Genomic DNA, 26,676 nt, shown 5'->3' on the forward strand with positions numbered 1-26,676 from the left:
ATTTTATATCAAATGCAGTATCAAAGTTTGCTTATATTCAAACTGGTACTTGGTCTGGTACTAAATGTGAAGTCATTTGTATTTCAGATTTTGAGCTAAACTTTAACATAGTACATAGTTTGAATTGTGCCATATATATATTTACTTACTGAGGAAGAGGAGGAAGAGAAGGAAGTGTTGTTGATTAATCTTGGAAAATGTAAACGAAGGTTGCATTGTATGAGTTTCCTGGGCGCTATCATTAATCAATTAAAGTGGCCTTGACCTTTGACCTACTGATCACAAAATCAATAGGGGTCATCTACTTGACCAATTTGCAAACCAAGTATGAAGTTCCTGGGTGCAAGCGTTCTTTAGTTATTGAGCAGAAACTATTTCTAAGTTTAAAGTCACCGCCAACATATCTTTTTTTTTTACCTGAAGGTAACCCTGACCTTGACCTTTTGATCTCAAAATCAATAGGGGTCATCTTCTAGGTCATGGACAACTAGCATACCAAGTATGAAGTTACTGGACCCAAAGGATCTTTAGTTATTGAGCTGAATTTTGTTCACCTCAAGTAAATAACCCCAATTCAACCTTTGTCCTACTGATCACAAAATCAATAGGGGTCATCTACTAGTCATGACCAACCAGTATACCAAGTATGAAGTTCTTGGGTCTAAGTGTTCTATATTTATTGAGCAAAAAAGAAGTCTGACGTACAGACTGACGGACTGACAGGCTGACTAACGGCCAGGGCAAAAACAATATATCTCCCCATGATCTATTTTTTCGTCAGCAGTCTTATATAACTGGTTTCCATGGATTTTCATATAAATTGGCACATTCCAAGATAAAAAATAAAAAAAGTGTCAAAATGTTCTATCTGTGAGAGTGCAGCTTAAATATGTGGTCTAAATTAACACAAGCCCACATGCCCTGCACTGGTTTAATGACTTCCAGGCTTCCTCAAATTCTGAATACTATATAGCAGGGTTTGGTAAAAACTATAACTCTGTGAGTCAGATGTTTCGCCTGACTAAATTATTTACTGTCGACATTATAGCTGTTAGATTGGCATTTTATTCAATTGTAGACAATGCTATTGCCATCTAACTTCCAAGTGTAGGTGGCATTTGATCTGATTGTAACAATGTTATGCCAGACAAAAATTAACAATGAAAATTAACAAAGGGCAATAACTCTAAAAATAAAAAAAAGATGGAAGCAAGAGTAACAGTTCTCTTGCACTGCACTTGCCCTCAATGAGATCTATCTACATACATGAACACGGATTTTTTAACGAGTATAAAAATCTGCGATCAAATTTTTTGTCAGCAGTCTTATATATCACTGGTTTCCATGGATTTTCGCAAAAATTGGCTTGTTTCAAGACAAAAACTAAAAAGGTTAGCAAACGTTCAATCTGTGAGAGTGCAGTTTTAATCATTGGAACAAATTTCATGGCCAAAAGATTCGAAAAAATCAGCTCTATGCAACTGTTCGTTCATATGCTTTTAAAGCTTCACTCTCACAGATGTTTGACAACTTTTTTATTTTTTGTCTTGGAAGGATGAATTTTTTGCATAGATATCAACAAACCACTGAAAAAAGACTGCTGACAAAAGATCAGATCGCAGATTTTCGTATTTCCGTTCCAAAATTGATGTTTTAAGCATTTTTCTTAAACCTTTAGTAATGGTTTAAGCCATAAAACATTAATTTTGGAATTGAAAATGAAATATTGCTATCTGATCTTTTGTCAGCAGTCTTTTATCACTGGTTTGCAGATATTTACGCAAAAACTTGCTCATTCCAAGACAAAAAATTAAAAAGTTGGAAAAATGGTAAATCTGTGAGAGTGCAGCTGTAAGATCATGAATTTAAGGCTAAAACTTCATTTAATAAGTTCTCACTGAGAATCCAAGACATTTCAGATTTCACTTTGATACTTTTTGTCAGACATCATTTAAGGAAAATCTTTCGGTGATGTTTTTTCTAATGAAACTTTTTTAAATACATTAAAACATCATTTATAAGAAATAGTCGCAACCAAGATATAAATTTGTGATAAACTTTGAGTTGATTGAGTTCAAGATAGTGACTTTTTTGGAATAGCCATTTCTGATTATTGATTGAAAATCTAGTTAAAAAAAGAACAAATAATATTATTTCGATATAGTGACAATTTCTGATCAACGGTGTTCGGGAGAGCAAGATTTAAATGTATGTAGTTCACTTATAATTTCGATGGAATTATGCCAAAACTGATACTTAAAAATTATTTATCTGAATTAACTGAACTGCAAAATGCCATAATATTCATTATTTAATCTCTACATGCTTCAAATTATAATTGAATATTCTGTTTAACTAATTTATTACAATTCCATGTCAGAAAAGTCTGAAATAAAATTTAACACAGACAATTGGACAAACCCTCACATAATTGTTTTCTACTTCGCTAGTGTAATTAATATGTTCATCAGATATTTATGTTTTTGTTCTGCTGATATTGCTAATAAAAGTTGAAACTTACATTCAACGAAGACCTTCATCCTGCGGGTGACTGCCGGGTCAACGCCATTATAAGCGACACATTCGTATGTTCCATCACAGAAGCGGGAAATGTTGTGAATAAAGAGCAGCTCTCCAGCTTTCCCAATCACTGTGTACATGCGGTTAACGGATTAGTAGTTGTGTGGATTAGTAGAACTTCTAAGTAGTAAAACGGCAAAACTTACATTATATGCAAGATAGAGTTAGCAAACATAATTGTGTCAAGTTTTAATCCAATACATGTAGAAGTTGCTGTTATTAGTTATTGACTTACATGTGCTTGCAAAAATTAATAAGAACATTTAATTCCAATAATGAAGGGGCAAAAATAATAATTCCAATAATGAAGGGGCAAAAATAATAAATAAAGGGGCAAAAATAATAAATAAAGGGGCAAAAATAATGTATAAAGGGGCAAAAATAATAAATAAAGGGGCAAAAATAATAGATAAAGGGGCAAAAATAATAGATAAAGGGGCAAAAATAATAGATAAAGGGGCAAAAATAATAAAGGGGCAAAAATAATAATGGGGCAAAATAATAAATAAAGGGGCAAAAAAAATAGATAAAGGGGCAAAAATAATAAAGGGGCAAAAATAATAATGGGGCAAAAATAATAGATAAAGATAAAGGGGCAAAAATAATATATAAAGGGGCAAAAATAATAAATAAAGGGGCAAAAATAATATAAAATACAAGATGAAAATATCTAACTTCATTAATTAAGAAGGTTGGGTGGTTTGGAGCTAGAAGTTGCTGAGATATTATCCTATATGTGTTTAAATGCAAAACCTTGAATCAGAATTTCTATGATAAATAAAGAAGGGCAATTAATTGCATTTTATGTGTGAAAGTCATGTTATCCAACAGGATAAATTAAGAAAGTTGCATGGTTGAAAGCCCTAGAATAAAGTTTCAATGCATTACATGATGTATTGACTTAGATGTGGTAGCATGCAAATCCATAACCAGATTTTTTAAGTTTAAAAATAAAGGGCCAAAATAGACTTAATTTGCTTGGTTATTTATGTAGGTAAAATAGTTGAGTAAGTTTCAATTCAATACATCCAGGAGTTGCTGAGAAATGCGATACATGATGTATTGCTAAAATGTTGACTTAAAATGTGGTTACATGCAAAACCTTAACCATAATTTCTTAATTAAATATAAAAGGGCCATAATTAACAAAACATGCAAATTAGAGTTACCTTACTTGGTTATTCAGTAGGTTGGAAGGTAAATACCAATGTACAAAGTCTTAATTTGCTGACTGAATGGAATACGATGTAAAATAATATAATGTTACATTTCGAATATTGCATGCTGCCAGACAAAGCATTGACAACTCTTGGGAAAGAAAACATATATATAGTTATGTATGATATGCACGAGTATTGAAACTTCTGGGCAAAAATATCTAAAGACTAGTAAAGGATTCAACTTTAGACAGGTGTATAATTAGAGGCATAACCTTTAGACTTGTGACCATTCCTCAGAACCGAAATCTATTTTGTTAAAAGTCTTGGCAGTGGGGTTAGGGGGTACTCCCAAAGACTTTATCAACAATTTCTAGTCTGAATTGGTTTTTCATTTCAGGTGTCTCTTTATTACTTTTTTCTCCTATATTGAAACAAAAAGTAGCCCCCCCCCCCCCCCCCAAGATCCACTAGTGTAACAGTTTATGTATGAGTGATATTCAGGTCAGCAACAGCCAGCTGGATGATAATTTTGGAACACCATGATTTATTCAGCTACGCAACAACATTTGGCCAAATTAATTTTAACAAGAGTATCGTTGGATGCTCCCTAAACTTTCATATTTAATATAAAGCAGAAATTGTCATACAATGCTGGTAGTAGCTTAATGATAAAAGCATTAATGTTCAGGAGTTGGAAACTTTCATAACATGCAACAAGAGGGCCAAATGGCCCTTAATCGCTCACCTGTCATATATTGCACATTCTTCCATTATATACAGATAATGAAAACCTAAGCCTATGAACATGGGGCATGGCCAATTTTGACCCCAGGGCTAAAGTTTGAACAATCTTAATAGTGGTCCGATAAACGATGCTTCATACCAAATATCTAAGGCCTTCGCCTTTTGGTTTCGGAGAAGAAGATTTTATAAGTTTTCATCATATACATATATAAGGAAACCCATGACTGCCCGGGTGGGGCCATTTTTTGACCCCAGGGCCAAAGATTGAACAATATTGGTACAAGTCAACTAGATGATATATCATGCCAAATATCTAAGCTCTTGTCACTACTTGATTTTACGTGTGTATCTATATATGTATATTTGTCATTAATTGTTGTATGTGGCCCATATTGAAAATTGGTATATTGAAAATTGGTATGTGTACTAAATATGTTATCCAGTTTAAATTAAGACATTACTTGTCTTTGTGAGTTCGGAGAAGATTTTTGAAGTTTTCACTATAACACATATAGAGAAAACCCATCAGCCCCGGGGTGTGGCCAATTTTGCCCCAATGGCCATAATTTGAACAATCTTTGTAGAGGTCCACTAGACGATGAATCATGCCAAATATCTAAGCCACGTAAGTTCAGGAGAAGATTTTTGAAGTTTTCACTATAAACATATAGAGAAAACCCATGACCCCCCAAGGGGGCGGGGCCAATTTTGACCCCAAGGCCATAATTTGAACAATCTTTGTAGAGGTCCACTAGACGATGAATCATGCCAAATATCTAAGCTCTAGTCCCAGTAAGTTCAGAGGAGAAGATTTTTGAAGTTTTAACTATAAACATATATAGAGAATACCCTAACCCCCCGGGGCGGGGCCAATTTTGACCCCAAGGCCATAATTTGAACAATCTTAGTAGAGGTCCACTAGACAATGAATCAAGCCAAATATCTAAGCTCTAAGCAACGTAAGTTCAGAGGAGATTTGTGATTTTTTTTAATATAAACATATAGAGAAAACCCATGACCACACAGGGGCGGGGCCAATTTTGACCCCAGGGCCATAATTTGAACAATCTTTGTAGAGGTCCACTAGACGATGAATCATGCCAAATATCTAAGCTCTAGTCCAAGTAAGTTAAGAAGAGAAGATTTTTGAAGTTTTAACTATAAACATATCAAGTATACCCATGACCCCCCGGGGCGGGGCCAATTTTGAACCAAAGGCCATAATTTGAACAATCTTTGTAGAGGTCCACTAGACAATGAATCGTGCCAAATATCTAAGCTTTAGTCCCAGTAAGTTCAGAGGAGAAGATTTTTGAAGTTTTAACTATAAACATATAGAGAATACCCTAACCCCCCGGGGCGGGGCCAATTTTGAACCAAAGGCCATAATTTGAACAATCTTTGTAGAGGTCCACTAGACGATGAATCAAGCCAAATATCTAAGCTCTAAGCAACGTAAGTTCAGATGAGATTTTTGATTTTTTAAACATATAGAGAAAACCCATGACCACCCAGGGGCGGGGCCAATTTTGACCCCAAGGCCATAATTTGAACAATCTTTGTAGAGGTCCACTAGACGATAAATCATGCCAAATATCTAAGCTCTAGTCCAAGTAAGTTCAAAGGAGAAGATTTTTGAAGTTTTCACTATAAACATATAGAGAATACCCATGACCCCCCAGGGGCGGGGCCAATTTTGACCCCAAGGCCATAATTTGAACAGTCTTTGTTGAGGTCCACTAGACGATGAATCATGCCAAATATCTAAGCTCTAGTCCAAGTAAGTTCAGAGGAGAAGATTTTTGAAGTTTTAACTATAAACATATAGAGCATACCCATGACCCCCCGGGGCGGGGCCAATTTTGACCCCAGGGCCATAATTTGAACAATCTTTGTAGAGGTCCACTAGACGATGAATCATGACAAATATCTAAGCTCTCTGGCCAAGTAAGTTCAGAGGAGAAGATTTTTTAAGTTTTCACTATAAACATATAGAGAAAACCCATGACCCCCCGGGGCGGGGCCAATTTTGACCCAAGGGCCATAATTTGAACAATCTTGGTAGAGGACCATTTGGTGATCCTACCTACCATATATCAACGGCCTAAGCCTTGTGGTTTGGGAGAAGATTTTTAAAGTTTTTCCTTTCTGTTGCCATGGCAACCAGAGTTCTGCATGGAATTCAATTTTTTGAACAATTTTCAAAGGGGACCACCCAAGGAACATTCCTGTGAAGTTTGGATGAAATTGGCTAAGCGGTTTATGAGGAGATGTCGTTTAAAGTAAAAGTTTACGGATGGACGCCAGACAAATTGTGATCACAAAAGCTCACCTTGTCACTATGTGACAGGTGAGCTAAAAACATGTAAATGAGTAACTTGGGCAGGGTGTGTATGGATATTTAAATAGTTCATGCACTACACATCATGTCATTGCCATCTATATGTATTTCAAATTGAATTTGAATCCCTTAACTATGTTGGAAATGTAGCCTGGACAAGAACCTTTTTAAAAAGACATATGGTTATGAGGAGACAAGATGCACTCTTATGCACCAGCCAGTTTGTTTTTTTGTTTATTTTGGCAATAAGAACTAATAGCCAATTCCTTTCTTGTCCGAAAAATAAACCTCCTTTCTGAAAATATTACCTTTTTGGGGTGTTTTGTTTAATGGTAGAAGCATGACAATAGAGATTGCTTCAAAAAGCTAAGTATAGCTTTGAATTTGATGAGACTGGATTTCAGCTTTACTTTCAAAACAGCACTTAGAGATGATGTAAGTGTGATGTAAGGAATATGCTGAAAGCTCAAGAAGGAATTTGAGGAAACAAATTCAATCCCAAAGTTTCATCTCAATGCTTTAATCCTAACTTAAGTTATAAGGCAGGAAATTTTATCTTATTTTCCTAGCAGTAGACTTGACCTTGGCCCCCTGATACCCACACACCAAGTTTCATCAAATTTCATCAATGCTAACTTTTGAAAATTTTATTTCTTCATGTTATGAATTTGTAAAGATGTTCCTACTGTGACACTCAAGTGCAACACATATCAATACCATCATATTCTAAATAACCATATTTTAACCAGTTATATATGAACATTACTATTATTGGGTAATATATAATCGGTAAGTTGGCAAAAGGTTTTTTAAATAAGTATATATTTTTATTCAAGTACATGTAACAACAAAGGAATTTAAAGTAGTTCTGAAAGTTGATATTTTCACTCCTTATTTTGCAGTGAAAATATCAAATTGATATTTTCACTGTTGTTATTTCACTGGTAAAACCCCATATTTCATCGAAAAGCATGAAAGAAATGTTTTTATTCAATATAACATTTTCAATAAAGTTTATAATTCTTATTTGGAATAAAATCAAATGAGACTTTACCTTTAATACACCTCATTGTAACCAACATTTTAGAGAATGTACTCAATTATGTAATATATAAAACTACTAACATTCAATAGACTTAATACTTCACACAGTTGTTCAGGACCATCACATAACGAGGTTATATAACTCCATACAATAAGGTCACGTATATTTAGAATCTGAGTAGTCCAATACTGGGTCACATGGAAATTGCCCATAAACTTTGCAATTAGTATTAAATGATCATATGGCAAGATATTCCCAGCCATAGAAGCAAATCTTAACTAACACAGAACAGAATATACCTGTTTGCCGAACTGTGTAAGCACAGGTATAGATGCCCCTATAGAGACCGGGTTTCAAATCTAACCCTGGTGGACAAACAAAAAAAGAGTAAATCAATTAGAACACAACAAAATTGTCCTCATTATACATGCAGGTTTTAACTCGCCCTAAGGACAATGCAAGGTTAGGGAAGAAAGAATTGGTGATTTGAATGGCATGGCAAAAATAAAAAACAGAAGCTCTAACACATGTAGGTCTGTTGAAATAATATCTTTAGCAAGATAACACATGGTTAGTTATTTGCATGAGTTTTTAAATTAAATCTAGAACTTTTAATAAGTGCACTTGCAAAATGTATGTGGATGATATATTTATATTTTCATGTAAGCAAAATAATTAAAACTCTCATACAAATGGTAAGAGACCTATTTTTTTTGCATTAACAACTTTACCAACATTGAGTGTTATTAACCAGACATCTACTATTCAACAAAGACAATATTCCCCTTACTTTCTCTGGCGCTGGATTGTCCCTCATATGGCAGTTTGTACCAGGAGACCTCTGGAGTCGGGACCCCAGTGACAGTACACACAAGGATGGCAGTGCTCCCTTCCAGTACCGTCCGGTCCCGGCTTGACAGGATGTCCACAATCTCCGATGGTACTGAATAGTTGACAAGGGGGATAACCAATATTAATACTTTTCACATTTGATAGTATTGTGGTGTATTTACAGTCAAACCTGCATTAAGTGGCCACCTTTGGGGAAAGGTCAAAGTGGCTGCTTACGACAGGTGGCTACTTAATACAGGTTTGAGTTTTCTGACACTTTGGCTTTGTTCAAACAGAGGTCTATTATGTATCATCAGTGCCATTATTATTAAAAAAGGTGAATACAAATGTTGAAAAAAAAAAACTTAATTGCAAAACTATGAATAGAATGCAGTAGATAAAACATAGCAAGTACCTGTTATCTTGACAAAGCATTATACATTGTGTTTCAATCAATTCAAGATTGAAACAAACATAGTCATTGCATTTCAAAATATAAAACAACAAAACAAAGGTGTACTTCAATGGCATTCTAATTGAAAATAAAAATACAGCATTTGCAAATGTCCATCTGGTTTGATGCCATTAAATAAAAGTAATTAACATGAGCGCTTCGCAGTGTGTGCCAAGTGTCCCCTACCGGTTTAAAGCCTTGTGAAAAGGATGAGCGTGTCTCAAGAGAATCTCCATGAAAACTTGATGATAACAAAACCTACCAATAAATCAAAGTTGTTTAAGTCACCCCAGCCCATGTGATAGTGAACTAACGGCATTTACAGTAAACTTTATCCATCAAAATGCAACAGTTTTAGCTATAAAACCTACCATATCACCAATGTCTACTTTTGACGTATTGCCCTCCAGCCACATACTGAGTTTCATGAACCTAGCTTTGATGCTTTTTTGTGTTATCACAGGACCAAATAGGCTATATTTTTAAAAAGTCAAGGGCCATTACTCTGCATAATCTCCACATTGCCTTCTTTCCACATACTAAGTTTCATTAACCTAGCCAAGTTATTTCAGGACTGAGATTTTTTTTCAGTCAACAGCTATGTTTTTAATAAGTCAAGGGCCATAACTCTGCGTAACTTTGTCTGCCAAAAAAAACAACTAATGAGCATAATCTCCATTTCACCCTCGTACTCTGGTGAAACCGGTAGGGGACTAAAAAGATAATTGTATTTTAATGAAATTAAAATAATTAATAAAACTAGTAATTTCAGTGTTTTGATGGAATTAATAAGAATAGTCATTTAATGATTTCTTGTGTTTCTGTGGCTTACAATTGGAAACAAGAACAGTCCTAGCAATTGCCTTTGCGTTGCGATTGGCATTAAACAGAAACACATAGTCCATTGAATGATTTCCAATAGTTTGAAACATTATATAGTAGTTAATTGCAAATATCTACATCCCAACTACCATTTCTTAAATGAACTGCCTTTCGGCCTTGTAGTTATCATCCGATGAACGCAGCATCTTTGGATATGTTCGGATCGCAATTTTCACAAACAATATTCATGTTATTGTTTGAATTGTGTCAACAGGTCTCGTAAAAAATAAATCACTATTTTAGAGAAAATGCAAATTTATGGCATGTTAAAATATATCATTGCCATTAGTGTTTCAATTTTATGTTATTGTGACGTCATTTGATAAACTGTAACCGGTTATGGTCGGGTCATTCAGGACACACATTTATTGAGGACATGCACCATCACACACTTACTGAGGACATCCACCATCACACACTTACTGAGGACATGCACCATCACACACTTACTGAGGACATGCACCATCACACACTTACTGAGGACATCCACCATCACACACTTACTGAGAACATGCACCATCACACACTTACTGAGAACATGCACCATCACACACTTACTGAGGACATGCACCATCACACACTTACTGAGGACATGCACCATCACACACTTACTGAGGATATGAAGCATCACACAATTACTGACCACATGCACCATCACACACTTACTGAGGACATGCACCATCACACACTTACTGAGGACATGCACCATCACACACTTACTGAGAATATGAAGCATCACACAATTACTGACCACATGCACCATCACACACTTACTGAGGACATGCACCATCACACACTTACTGAGGACATGCACCATCACACACTTACTGAGGACATGCACCATCACACACTTACTGAGGACATGCACCATCACACACTTACTGAGGATATGAAGCATCACACAATTACTGACCACATGCACCATCACACACTTACTGAGGACATGCACCATCACACACTTACTGAGGACATGCACAATCACACACTTACTGAGGACATGCACCATCACACACTTACTGAGGACATGCACCATCACACACTTACTGAGGACATGCACCATCACACACTTACTGAGGACATGCACCATCACACACTTACTGAGGATATGAAGCATCACACAATTACTGACCACATGCACCATCACACACTTACTGAGGACATGCACCATCACACACTTACTGAGGACATGCACCATCACACACTTACTGAGGATATGAAGCATCACACAATTACTGACCACATGCACCATCACACACTTACTGAGAACATGCACCATCACACTCTTACTGAGGACATGCACAATCACACACTTACTGAGAATATGAAGCATCACACAATTACTGACCACATGCACCATCACACACTTACCGAGGACATGCACCATCACACACTTACTGAGGACATGCACCATCACACTCTTACTGAGGACATGCACAATCACACACTTACTGAGAACATGCACCATCACACACTTACTGAGGACATGCACCATCACACTCTTACTGAGGACATGCACAATCACACACTTACTGAGAACATGCACCATCACACTCTTACTGAGGACATGCACCATCACACTCTTACTGACCACATGCACCATCACACACTTACTGAGAACATGCACCATCACACTCTTACTGAGGACATGCACAATCACACACTTACTGAGGACATGCACCATAACACACTTACTGAGAATATGCACCATCACACACTTACTGAGGACATACACCATCAATCACTTACTGAGGACATGCACCATCACACATTTACTGAGGATATGCACTATCACACATTGAGAACATGCACAATCACACACTTACTGAGGGTATCCACAATCACACACTGAGGACATCCACTATCAAACACTTACAGAGAACATGCACCATTACACATTTACTGAGGACATGCACCATCACACACTTTACTTAGGAAATGCACCATCACACGCTTACTGAGGATATGAAGCATCACAAACTGAGGACATGCACCATCACACACTTACTGAGAACATGCACCATCACACACTTACTGAGGGCATCCACCATCACACACTTACTGAGGACATGCACCATCACACACTGAGGACATGCACCATCACAAGTTTAAGCTTATAAGGAAATTAAATATAAAACACACCTACCAAGGACATTTAGCATGACCCTCTTGGAATGTATAGGGTCGCTGTTGACCTGGCAATCATACGGGCCCTGGTCTTCGTACGTCACATTCCAGATGTGCAGGTTCCAGTCGCGCTTATAAGGCCGCACTATACTGACACGTGGATCATCAATTATCCGCCGGTCATCCAGGGTCAACAATGTAGACCACTGGTCAGTCCAAACCACCTGATAATTATGGGGTGAAAAGATTGTTCATCAAATTATCAACAACAAGAAATAATAATTTCATGGAGTAGTCGAAATGAACTATGACGATTCATCAACTTTACTAGAGAATAACAGCAAACTATTTCTGAATATCCTCATCAATTTCTGACCGGTATATTTTGAACATTTGTTCTCTCTGTGTCCATTACAGTATTGTGCACATGCATTGTAGAGTTATTTGAATAAAGGTTCAACAATGATCATGTTATTAACTTTCCTATGAACTTTGGTTGAATTATGTCAATTAATTTAAAGAAGTTCTTGTTTCTGGTACAAGTTCTACTTATATAACAAATTCTTTTATAAGCTAAGATATTTAAATTATTAAAAAAAACTTCAGCAACGTATGGCTATCTTTATAAAATAGGTCCCCCGAATGCAATGTATTGCAGGATAATAATAGAAAGCCATAAACAATTTTATGACTCAAAATGGTGTTGATACTTACCTTGTGGCCTATCATGAAGATGATGGAGCACAGTAGTATGGGGTTAATAATTACCTTGTGGCCTCCCATTAAGTCGATGGCGCAGGGCAGTAAAGCATTGATACTTACCTTGTGGCCTCCCATGAAGTATGGGAAGTTGATGGCGCACAGCAGTATGGCGTCGATACATACCTTGTGGCCTTCCATTAAGTTGATGGCACACGGCAGTATGGCGTTGATACTAAATACCTTGTGGCCTCCCATAAAATCGATGGCGCATGGCAGTATGGCATTGATACTAAATACCCTGTGACATCCCATAAAGTTGATGGCGCAAGGCAGTATGGCGTTGATACATACCTAATGTGGCCTCCAATAAAATTGATGGTGCAAGGCAGTATGGCCTTGATACATACCTTGTGGCCTCCAATAAAATCAATGGTGCACGACAGTATGGCCTTGATACTAAATACCTTGTGGCCTCCGATGAAGTCGATGGCGCACGGCAGTATGGCGTTGATACATACCTTGTGGCCTCCCATGAAGTCGATGGCGCACGGCAGTATGGCGTTGATACATACCTTGTGGCCTCCCATAAGTTGATGGCGCACGGCAGTATGGCCTTGATAAATACATTGTGGCCTCCGATGAAGTAGATGGCGCACGGCAGTTTGGCGTTGATACATACCTTGTGGCCTCCCATGAAGTCGATGGCGCACGGCAGTATGGCCTTGATACATACATTGTGGCCTCTGATGAAGTCGATGGCGCACGGCAGTATGGCGTTGATACATACCTTGTGGCCTCCCATGAAGTTGATGGCGCACGGCTGTATGGCGTTGATACATACCTTGTGGCCTCCCATGAAGTCGATGACGCTAGGCAGTATGGCTTTGATACATACCTTGTGGCCTCCTATGAAGTCGATGGTGCACAGTAGTATGGCGTTGATACATACCTTGTGGCCTCCCATGAAGTCAATGGCGTACGACAGTATGGCCTTGATACATACCTTGTGGCCTCCCATGAAGTCGATGGCGCACGGCAGTACAGCTTTGATACATACCTTGTGGTCTCCAATAAAATCACTGGTGCACAGCAGTATGGCTTTGATACATACCTCGTGGCCTATCATGAAGTCGATGGCGCACAACAGTATGGCCTTGATACATACCTTGTGGCCTCCAATAAAATCGCTGGTGCACGACAGTATGGCCTTGATACATACCTTGTGGCCTCCCATGAAGTTGATGGCGCATGGCAGTACGGCCTTAATACATACCTTGTGGCCTCATATAAAATCGCTGGTGCACGGCAGTATGGCCTTGATACATACCTTGTGGCCTCCCATGAAGTCGATGGTGCACAGCAGTATGGCGTTGATACATACCTTGTGGCCTCCCATGAAGTCGATGGTGCACGGCAGTATTGCCTTGATACATACCTTGTGGCCTCCAATAAAATCACTAGTGCACAGCAGTATGGCCTTGATACATACCTTGTGGCCTATCATGAAGTCGATGGCGCACGGCAGTATGGCCTTGATGCATACCTTGTGACCTCCAATAAAATCGCTGGTGCACGGCAGTATGGCGTTGATACATACCTTGTTGCCTCCCATGAAGTCGATGGTGCACGACAGTATGGCCTTGATACATACCTTGTGGCCTCCGATGAAGTTGATGGCGCACGGCAGTACGGCCTTGATACATACCTTGTGGCCTCCAATAAAATCGCTGGTGCACGGCAGTATGGCCTTCATACATACCTTGTGGCCTCCCATGAAGTCGATGGTGCACGGCAGTATGGCGTTGATACATACCTTGTGGCCTCCCATGAAGTCAATGGCGCACGGCAGTATGGCGGTGTCTGTCACCTTTACTGTCACATTATCCACATCCATGTCAATTATTGGCTCCAAACCGAACACTGCAATAGATGAATAAGGGAAACAACACACATATTAAGAAAAAATAAATTTACTTTTTATGAGGTGAAATATAAAGAGTATATTTGTTTGTTTTAGTAAGATCTTGATTTAATAAGTCATGTTTTCACAAGTGGCGAAGCAAAATAGTAGATTTACATTTGGTGTTCATGATGATAATTGTTTGTTTCACGAGATATCTATTTCATTTCATAAAGTAAACAGGGTATATTTTGTTAATCTGACAAGATGAAATTTTTAGTATCCCATTTTATAAACACACAATTTACATTAACATAGAATACTCAGACCTTCATACAACAGTGTTTTTGCAATTGCTCACAACTTAGCTTTAAAAAACAATTTGATTGCATATTAATACATAAACCAATACTTCATTCAGTTAGTTACATATGAACTTGCAACATGTGTTCATACTTATTAACATATATATAATATTTATATACCTTAAGTGACCTGCCCATGTTAAATTCTCATCAACACGAGATCAGCCAATCCGTACTGTTACACTGATATAAGGCTTTCACAAGATGATATTAGTATATTACCCGCGTGTGGGTCTTAAAATAGACACTAGGAATTTCGAGTCAACTTCTATAAGAAAATGAACTTTTGGACGACAACTTAGATGTGAAAAAACAAGAGTTACGGTTCTTTTACAATGCAATTGCCCTCAATAAGATCTATCAGGGCTTTTTCTGGCCATTATGGGAAAAAGACCCTAGACATTTTGGGAAATTTCGCTTCATGAAAATGCTGAAAGTGGGAAATTTTACAGTGAAAAGAAAAAGCTGTCTAGACTCCTGCGAATTAGGAAATGATTTAATTTAGTTTATTTTCCCTTTAAAAGACCAAAAAAATATCAATCCGTGGGGTGTAAATATCTATTGCAAGAAATCATGACAGATAATATTTCAGACTGATCTCTGAATGTGATGAAAATCAATGATTTCCAAGTTCAATGGTCATAAAAACTTTACATTGCATAATTTATTACGATGTTGAAAATGAACCAGTAAATGTAAAAAGACTCTAAAAAAAAAAAATGATGTTTTGTTTTGATTTTTTTTTCTAAAGATTGGGAAAAACATCTTATATTTTGCTTTGGGAATGGGTCCGATATTAGGACCCGTGGGTACTATAGAAAAAGCTCTGTCTATCTAGCTTCATGTATGAAGTTTTAAGTTGATACCTCTTATATTCCTTAAAATTTGCCCGGACAAAACTTTAAGCATGATAATCAAAAAAGATCTATTACTCTAAAACTAAGAAAGCAAGAGTTACTGTTATAGTGCACTGCACTTGCCCCAATGAGATCTATCTACATATGATATTTCAAGTTGATACCACTAATAGTTGACGAGATATGCCCCGGACAAGTGAAAACGGGATGCAGACGCCAACAAGGGGCAATAACTCTAGAAATACAGAAGCAAGAGTGAAGGATCTTATAAGTGTTGTGCCGATGATCGATTATAATCGACAATTGATCGGAAAGGCCTACGTCGGCGACAATCGATAGTGAAATTTGAACAATCGATTATAGAAACTTGGGACGTAACCGCTACTGACTAATTTTCTATTTCTTGTTAATGCTAGTTAATGTTAAGGTGTTACTATGTTAAGTTATCCAGTCATATTCTTATCAAGTCAGTATGTCACTAAAGTACCTTATTACAAATTTTCTTTGTAATTTGACTGCTAAAGGATTTGTTCTCAACTTCTCATATTTGTGGTTTAAAGTGACACACATATTTAAAATCAATACATACACATTTATAACAAACAGCAAATTTTAGTGATAAACCTTTACCTACTTACTAAATGATGCATTTATGCAAAATATTAATAACTGATTACAAGATTGTAACCGTTTATTTAATAACTGAATACGCTAAAATATTAAATTATTGGTGAATGCTAAAAGATTTATGGTGATCAACTATCATCTCTCAAGGTAGAAATATCGTGTTTTCTGCACTTTTCTTTCGAAACAGTATCCTTCATAAGAACCATTGTGTTCGATATCTATTCATCAATATTCATAAAAAATGTATTACTTGTGGTAAATCTTATTTGGGAGTAAGAATGCATGCCCTTATATAAACACTATTTTTATAGACATACACATTATTACAGTACTTAGTAATTACAGTAGTATGTGATGACTTACCTCCAGTTAATAACATAACCAGGGTCAAATGGTACTGGACTTTATTCCCCATGATCTGCACTGTTCCTGTTTTATCACTGACTAGTTTTTTTATTTCTCTACCAAAACAGCATGTATCAGCGTTGGTGTTTTCTTATTCACATTACTTTTAAAGATGTTTCCAAGAAATGAACATGAATATACAGTCGCCTTAGTGACAAATATTCCTTTTGTTGGTCTGGACTTTTAGCCTGGAAATAACAAAAAACAGCCCAATAAATCATAGATTAGCTAATTACACATGCAAGTCCAAAGTTGAGACAATTGGTTTTATAGATATCTTGGGTTAGATAATAAGTTTTGCCTGTCACCCTAAGTGTATAAAGTTTGACCCTACGCTACCAACTGCCTTGGTAGAGGACTGTTACAAGCCGGCACAATACCCAGGTGCTCGAGCCAGGGTACCTTAACCAGGGTTTTATTCTGCTTGTGCACTATGCCATAAAGCCCAAGAAGATTTAATCTCTCTAAAAAAGTATGAATAATGGATTTTGAAAACTAGACAAAACTAGACACCAAATGGTGACATGTCGACACATTGAAAGAGTCTTTGAAACAGACATAATGCTCCTCCATGTACTTGCAACATGGAATAACATGGTGTTGAACAATATGTGTACCTCAGAAACGTTGTACCTCTCAGCATTGTGGACCCCAATGATTTTTTTTTGAAAATCTTATAATGCATGGTCAAGATACAGCCCAGACAAATACAGTCTCGCTGGATGCATGCATGCACATACACAGAACTGCCATTGTGACAACTATGTTTCGCTAATTGCATACAAGCTCAACGACCATCTGTTAGTCAACACTGTGTTTTGCATATACCATTTGCACAATAACCTGGCTGCCTTCAAACCAACCACGCCAAAGTTTATGTTACCATGTATGCAAAACTGTTTTATGTCAGCAGGGCTGCCATGGTCTTCTTTACTTTGACATCAGCACGAAATATGATGATGATCATGAAGTTACTTATACTGATGCTGATTACAACATTGTTGATAATTGTGATAATGCTTATCATGATGCTGTAGGTCATTTCACCAACAATGATTATGACAAAGAGAACAATAATGATGATGATTATGGTGATGCTGATGATTGATTATGATATGCTGCTGCTGCTGCTACTACTACTGCTGCTGCTGATGATGATGATGATTATGATTGTGGTGGTGTTTGTGGTGATGCTGCAGGTGGGGATGATGATGATGATGATGATGATGATGATGATGATGATGATGATGATGATGTAAGTGGTGTGGTGCTTGTGATGGTGCAGTTGGTGATGATGATGATGATGATGGTTATGATGATGATGATGTAAGTGGTGTGGTGCTAGTGATGGTGCAGTTGATGATGATGATGATGATGATGATGATGATGATGATGATGATGATGATGATGGAAGTGGTGTGGTGCCAGTGATGGTGCAGATGGGGATGATGATGATGATGATGATGATGTTGATGATGATGCTTATGATGATGATAATGAGGAGGAGGAGTTTGTATTTATTTCCATTGGTAGCATGTGGAACAACTTGTATGTGAATGTAAAATCTTAAATTGATATACGAGTTTAATATGCATCATGCTAAAGTTAGGAATAATTGTTTTCACTTTTAAGTAAATCAAGGGGCATAACTGAATAATTCAAGTTTCCAGTTTTATCTGAATCTAGGTATATATTATGCATGTGATATAACGACTGGTATTTAAAACAACAAAGAAACAGTTCAAACAAAAATAAAAAAACAACAGTGCAATGGACACAAACATTTGGCATCATGGCACACTAAAGAAAAAAATCAGAAATGTATTATGCAAAATTATAAAAAGCCAGAATAAATGCCCTGCATGCATATTTACCAAGTTCCATTTTTTATTTTTTCGGAGCACATGGTCGTTTTCAGTGCTGTCACGTCATGCACAACACTTTCCTATATACATGTAATCTTATAACCCGAGTGAATAAAACAACACCTATTTTGGTAAATATTACTTATAGATATATCATTTAGGTTGCACAAATGTCTTTTCCTGTAATTCGCAGAACTCAGAATTATCAACATGTCAAAAAAAATGAGTTTATAACTTACAATTCATCTATTTAATTGTTGTTCGTCGCAAACCCGGATTCCTCTGTTGAGCGCCATTCAACACGTGTACACCTGCCTTCGTCCTTCTTAGTTCTAGGACACCCCGCGGAATGTGACCCGGAGTAAAAAAAAAAAACATGCGTTTGACAAATTGTACATCAAATATTCAGGTAACATCTGCAAAAGCATATTTGCAAATGGACTTCACTTTAACGTTTTCGACATTGTTTTCTTCAATATTTCTTCAAATTTAATAATAATTATTAATAATATATTATTTCTAATTTCTACAGAATTAAGCAGCAACTGACAGCCCCTATAAAACAGCTACTAATATGTTCTGTAAGCTAATGATATTTTTTTAAGAACTGCTACAAGATATTTTAAAATTACTTCGAAATTATCTAATGAAACATTGTCTTATAATATCTAAAAGTAAAATTCAAAATGTTCCATTCATGTGCATATTGTTAGAAAAAAAACTGTTTATGTAAATGTTTGTTTTGTCTCGATAAAGTCAAAGTCATATCGACATATATGTAAAAAATGTAAAGGATCTGGGGCCGTATTACAGAAGCTTCTTATCTTTAACTTTATACTTGTTTTTCCTTACCAACAGAAATTATTTAAGGATAAAATATTATTTATGATAAATATTGAGATGCTTATGTAGTACGGCCCCTGGTATGATAAACGTCGAAAATGGTCCGCAAAATTGAAAATACTATTTCATTATCCTACACACACTGCCTGTGTCCATTTATTTTGAAACTCATAATTTTAAGTGTCGAAGTTAAATATTTTTAATAGGTAACAAAAAAAATATGTACCTTTTTGTTGCGAATAATACCGCGCGAGGGACGTAAGCAACGCGTAAAACGTTCAACAGCTCAATCTCAGACTCGATCAAAATCATAGTGAACAAAGACCACCCCCAAATATAACGCATATGTAAGATCGTAAGCTCATTGAATATAATAAATTCAGCAAAAGATTTTTGCATTATAAAGTTACAGAAAAATCAACCAATATGTTCACATTTCGTACAAATTATAAATTTGTCTATGTTTTCCCATACAACACCAATATTGATGAATCAAATATTGCCCTTAAGTTTAAGGTGTTTTTTTCGATTTTGACCTTTTCAATGTACAAACTACATTTTTAGAACACAATTTTAAATTGTATTCTGAAATTGATTTTTTTCTCCAAAAATAAGGCCAGTAATTTGAACTTTTTGTGGAGTTCTTTTTCAGTGCGTTTGCTTAAAATGAAAACTTAAAACAAAGATAACTTTTCTTTTACTAGATCATTTTAAGTGAAACAAAGGACAGTCTATGCCGCTTACAGACCCCCGCTTACGTTTTATTACAGGAGTTTAATAAGGTGGTCTTTTTCATCAAATACTTCGACAAACCTGTTTTACCAGAATAATGGTTTGACAGTGCTCCGCCAGACGGCCGTTTTTGATAAGGTTTGTCGAAGTGCTTAAAGAAACTAAACTCTCAATTAGTCTCTGGTAAAAGACCAAAGGCGGGGCTCCGCAAGCGGCGTCAACTGCGATATGTTTCATTTAAAATGGTGGAGAACAAGTGAATTTATCAATGATCAAAGGTTTCATTCGAAGCCAAATGTTGCCTTCTGACGTTATAGCATTTATTTTTAGCATTGTTAAATTTTTGGATGGAGAAAATATTTTCTCCCACCTCAGATAAGTAGATCCAATAATTTAACCATGCTAGAAATTATTATCACGGGTGAAGATAAAATGCCCGTATGGAACTCCTTTTTAATGGTCATCACATTGTAAGAACACCCCTTGTTGAAAACTGTCGTATGTAGCATCATGGAAATCTTGTCTTGTAGCAATATTTAGAACGCTAGTTAATTATTTCTCGCTTCAAATGTCACCATAAAAAAGTTTTCACGCACCTTTCAAGAAATAATGCTTCACTCTCCTTAGAACTATTTAATGACCGATTAGACTATTAACATGACAACCACGAATTATCGCATATCCATACTCAAATATTTTCACTAAGCAAAAAAGGGTTCCAGCCAAAAAAAATTTTTTTACTTAGTTTTTTTTTTAACTGAGGTGGGAGAAAAAGCATCTACCATACCCGCTCGTGTAAGATAGGTTCATCCCGACCCTCGCGCAGGGTGTTTTCTCGTTTCCGCAAAACACCCTACGCTCGGGTCGGAATGAACCTATCTTACACTCTCGACCATGGAAGATACTTTTAGTCTTTATCTTTCCTTTAATAAATTCAACGTTACAGGTGTTTTCCAAGACAAGAAATAAAAGAGTATTGCAATGATCACAATATAGGTTAATGCAAAAAGAATGTTTTGATTTTAATGCATTGTTTTCTTCTCTCTTGTTTACTTAAATGCTGTAAACAAAGCATATGATTCATATGCAGAAACAAAATATAACTATTTTTAAATGTTATTCTCAGCATTCTTCAGCAATTTATAAATCAGTCCCAAAGTTAAGCTATATTTTTCACCGTATGATAAAAAGTCGGCGGTTGCCAACTTATTATATTCTACATAATAATTTGGCGTTCTACTGAACACATATTTAAAAGTATGTTTTACATTACTTAGGTGATCGATTTAATGTGTAACGATCAGGATTGACGAGGGGCGACAACTCATCAACAACTCGCTAAGAACAGATATACCGACAAAGATTATAATAACAATTTATTTACAAAAATAATACAAACAAATGGATGGATATATTTACAAATTAATGAATTACTTAATAACACATTTGATGTAATAAAAACTGAATATTTAGTGGTGTAGAGTCCAGCCGTCCATGACTGGAACAGTCCAGGAGCGATGCCTGGACACGAAGTCGATCCCACGTAGCATGTCGCGATCCGAGCTGTCAAAAGCCCGAAAGTGAAGTATCGATCCGAGCTGAACCGGAAATCAACACGTAGTGCCGAGCTGTACCAACGCCCGGTAGTATAGATATGTATGCCGTACACCGAGCAGTCATAGTCCGGAAGTAACTAAGTCGGCATATGTCACGTGACCGGCCATATACCGTAGCGACGGTGATCCCTATTCGAGCCCTTGTCCAACTAACAGTTGACGAGGTGACGAAGGCTATGTCAACGAGTATGACGCCGTGTAGACATGATGTGGCTCTCGGTGCGTCCCTGACCTGACGTCCACTTTGCCAAACGTACCACGAAGTTGGAACGGCTAAAACATATGACACTATACATACTTTGTCCCAAATGACTGACGCATACAGCCATACTATGTATAAGGTAAAATAAAGTACAATGCCACTTGAGGCTATTAAATCTACTTGCATTAAGTAATGCACTAGTTTTCTGCTACATTATTGCTATTTGCATGGATCGCTATAATAAATGCTCAGTACATATGAAATGTGCTTTAACTACACCAAATAAACAGCAATAAAATGTATTAAAAGCAATACACCACAATAACAATGTAATATTTTAATTGAATTAAATTAATTCAAATATAGATAGCTCTATGTGTAACAGTGGAATTTTTCCCAATATACGATACACAGCCATAACGTAGCGTGTACATGGACATAAATATATCATACGAATCAACATGAGTTTATGTACACGCTAACGACGACAATGCAATATTCCACCAATAAAATCGTTCTTTTGTTGAACTAAATTCAACCATCAATTTAATTAATTAATCTTGACACACATATTGATTACAAAAATAAAACAATTTAATTTAATTTTACCTCTAACAAGAATAACAAAGACTTATATTGTGGACACTTGCACGTATTCCAGATAGTCCTGTCAATGTAACTGTCGGTCTATTCGGTCCCTGGGCGCCGTATATGTAATGTATGCTACTTTCGCGCCACGGCATGGAACACGAAATCCTTGCGCACATTTCCAAATTGACCAATAAACAACTGGATGCTAGAATATCAGTGTAAAAGTCGGGGTCCGTCATCCACAATTGTCTAAAATTTACAATAACTCGCGAAATAAAACAAGTTTAAAAAACGAATTATTTAACATACCTAGTTTTATGCCTAACACTGGTTTACTAAATATAAAGGTTTAAACCGACAACACTGTAAATTACCAAAATGTAACTTAGATACCCATACAAAAAACATGAGCAAATGAGGCCCTGCATTAACAATATTTACATAAAAATGGGTTCTGTCGTGACATAGGGTCATCAGTACCCTCTGGTAAAATCTATTTACTGTTAGCCCCTGCACAAATCGATACCCTCGAAGTGAAATTTTCTCTACCACCAGACTAGGGACAAATTTACCACCGTGGGTATTTGCGTTTATATGCACCCTCTTCCCACCCCACCGAGAATAAAAGTCGTCATATGAACGGCATTATAGTTTTTTTTGCTATAATCCACTTTGTGATATTTTCGTGAAGCATTTTGCATGAAAGGTAGGGTGTCCGCATAGTGTGTTGTCATAATTATAACGCTTCCACAACTTTGTGTTATTTCAAATGTGATATCTTAATATGGACGTTCAAATGTCCACGATGTGCCGTTTGGCTAAGATAGTTTGTTTATATACGAGGATTTCTCGTTCTTTCACACGATTGAAAATTACTATAAACCTTTTTTTATATTCCATTGTCAATTGCGGAATGTACTGCCTTGTTATTTAGAAATGCTATCCAAACTGCAATCACAAAGCAAGTTTGTGACATGAGCATACAATTGGGGTACGCGCTATATTCTTATTCAATACGAATTTTAATGAGTGACGTAATTTTAAATACGTATGTTAATTGTCAACCATTAACCGACGGGATGAGTGCAACAATGAAACTTAACAAAGGACCAATAGCCTACTAGTTGGCAATTTTGCATATAAATACATGTAAAAAATATTCAACGTCCCTAGCTATGCAGACATTGGGCGTTATGGTGTTAAATAGTACATACTTAGAGCGAAGATTGTTACTATTGTCTATTTAACGTGATGGTTGTTAATATTTCATATTGAGAGCAAGGTTTATACTACCGTCCATTGGACGTCAGTGTTGTTACTATTGTCTATTGAGGGTGATGGTTGTTAATATTGCATATTGAGAGCGAAGGTTTATACTACCGTCTATTGACCGTCAGTGTTGTTACTATTGTCTATTGAGGGTGATGGTTGTTAATATTGCATATTGATAGCGAAGGTTTATACTACCGTCCATTGTCCGTCAGTGTTGTTACTATTGTCTATTGAGCATGATGGTTGTTAATATTACATATTGAGAGCGAAGGTTTATACTACCGTCTATTGACCGTCAGTGTTTTTACTATTGTCTATTTAGCCTGATGGTTGTTAATATTGCATATTGAGAGCGAGGTTTATACTACCGTCTATTAACCGTCAGTGTTGTTACTATTGTCTATTGAGCGTGATGGTTGTTAATATTACATATTGAAAGCGAGGTTAATACTACCGTCTATTGGACGTCAGTGTTGTTACTATTGTCTATTTAGCCTGATGGTTGTTAATATTGCATATTGAGAGCGAGGTTTATACTACCGTCTATTGGACGTCAGTGTTGTTACTTTTATCTATTGAGCGTGATTGTTGTTAATATTGCATATTGAGAGCGAAGGTTTATACTACCGTCTATTGGACGTCAGTGTTGTTACTATTGTCTATTGAGCGTGATTGTTGTTAATATTACATATTGAGAGAGAAGGTTTATACTACCGTCTATTGACCGTCAGTGTTGTTACTATTATCTATTTAGCCTGATGGTTGTTAATATTGCATATTGAGAGCGAAGTTTATACTACCGTCCATTGGACGTCAGTGTTGTTACTATTGTCTATTGAGCGTGATTGTTGTTAATATTACATATTGAGAGCGAAGGTTTATACTACCGTCTATTGACCGTCAGTGTTGTTACTATTGTCTATTGAGCGTGGTGGTTGTTAATATTACATATTGAGAGCGAGGTTTATACTACCGTCCATTGACCGTCAGTGTTTTTACTATTGTCTATTTAGCCTGTTGGTTGTTAATATTGCATATTGAGAGCGAGGTTAATACAACCGTCTACTAACCGTCAGTGTTGTTACTGTTGTCTATTGAGCGTGATGGTTGTTAATATTGCATATTGAGAGCGAGGTTTATACTACCGTCCATTGTCCGTCAGTGTTTTTACTATTGTCTATTGAGCGTGATGGTTGTTAATATTGCATATTGAGAGCGAAGGTTTATACTACCGTCCATTGGACGTCAGTATTGTTACTATTGTCTATTGAGCGTGATTGTTGTTAATATTACATATTGAGAGCGAAGGTTTATACTACCGTCTATTGACCGTCAGTGTTGTTACTATTGTCTATTGAGCGTGGTGGTTGTTAATATTACATATTGAGAGCGAGGTTTATACTACCGTCCATTGGACGTCAGTGTTGTTACTATTGTCTATTGAGCGTGATTGTTGTTAATATTACATATTGAGAGCGAAGGTTTATACTACCGTCTATTGACCGTCAGTGTTGTTACTATTGTCTATTTAGCCTGATGGTTGTTAATATTGCATATTGAGAGCGAGGTTTATACTACCGTCCATTGGACGTCAGTGTTGTTACTATTGTCTATTGAGCGTGATTGTTGTTAATATTACATATTGAGAGCGAAGGTTTATACTACCGTCTATTGGACGTCAGTGTTGTTACTATTGTCTATTGAGCGTGGTGGTTGTTAATATTACATATTGAGAGCGAGGTTTATACTACCGTCCATTGACCGTCAGTGTTTTTACTATTGTCTATTTAGCCTGTTGGTTGTTAATATTGCATATTGAGAGCGAGGTTTATACTACCGTCTATTAACCGTCAGTGTTCTTACTGTTGTCTATTGAGCGTGGTGGTTGTTAATATTGCATATTGAGAGCGAGGTTTATACTACCGTCCATTGACCGTCAATGTTTTTACTATTGTCTATTGAGCGTGATGGTTGTTAATATTGCATATTAAGAGCGAAGGTTTATACTACCGTCCATTGGACGTCAGTATTGTTACTATTGTCTATTGAGCGTGATTGTTGTTAATATTACATATTGAGAGCGAAGGTTTATACTACCGTCTATTGACCGTCAGTGTTGTTACTATTGTCTACTGAGCGTGGTGGTTGTTAATATTACATATTGAGAGCGAGGTTTATACTACCGTCCATTGGACGTCAGTATTGTTACTATTGTCTATTGAGCGTGGTGGTTGTTAATATTGAATATTGAGAGCGAAGGTTTATACTACCGTCTATTGACCGTCAGTGTTGTTGCTATTGTCTATTGAGCGTGATTGTTGTTAATATTACATATTGAGAGCGAGGTTTATACTACCGTCCATTGGACGTCAGTGTTGTTACTATTGTCTATTGAGGGTGATGGTTGTTAATATTGCATATTGAGAGCGAAGGTTTATACTACCGTCTATTGACCGTCAGTGTTGTTACTGTTGTCTATTGAGCGTGATTGTTGTTAATATTGCATATTGAGAGCGAAGGTTTATACTACCGTCTATT

At 36.6% G+C, this 26,676-nt stretch overlaps 1 pseudogene; it reads right to left on the bottom strand.

Annotated features, from left to right (window-relative positions):
- Positions 1-17,129, bottom strand: part of LOC128223456 (peroxidasin homolog) — a 57,482-nt pseudogene extending 40,353 nt beyond the window's left edge.
- Positions 17,130-26,676: the final 9,547 nt, after the last annotated feature.

The sequence above is a fragment of the Mya arenaria genome, chromosome 17 (assembly GCF_026914265.1).
Source record: "Mya arenaria isolate MELC-2E11 chromosome 17, ASM2691426v1".
Classification (NCBI taxonomy): domain Eukaryota; kingdom Metazoa; phylum Mollusca; class Bivalvia; order Myida; family Myidae; genus Mya; species Mya arenaria.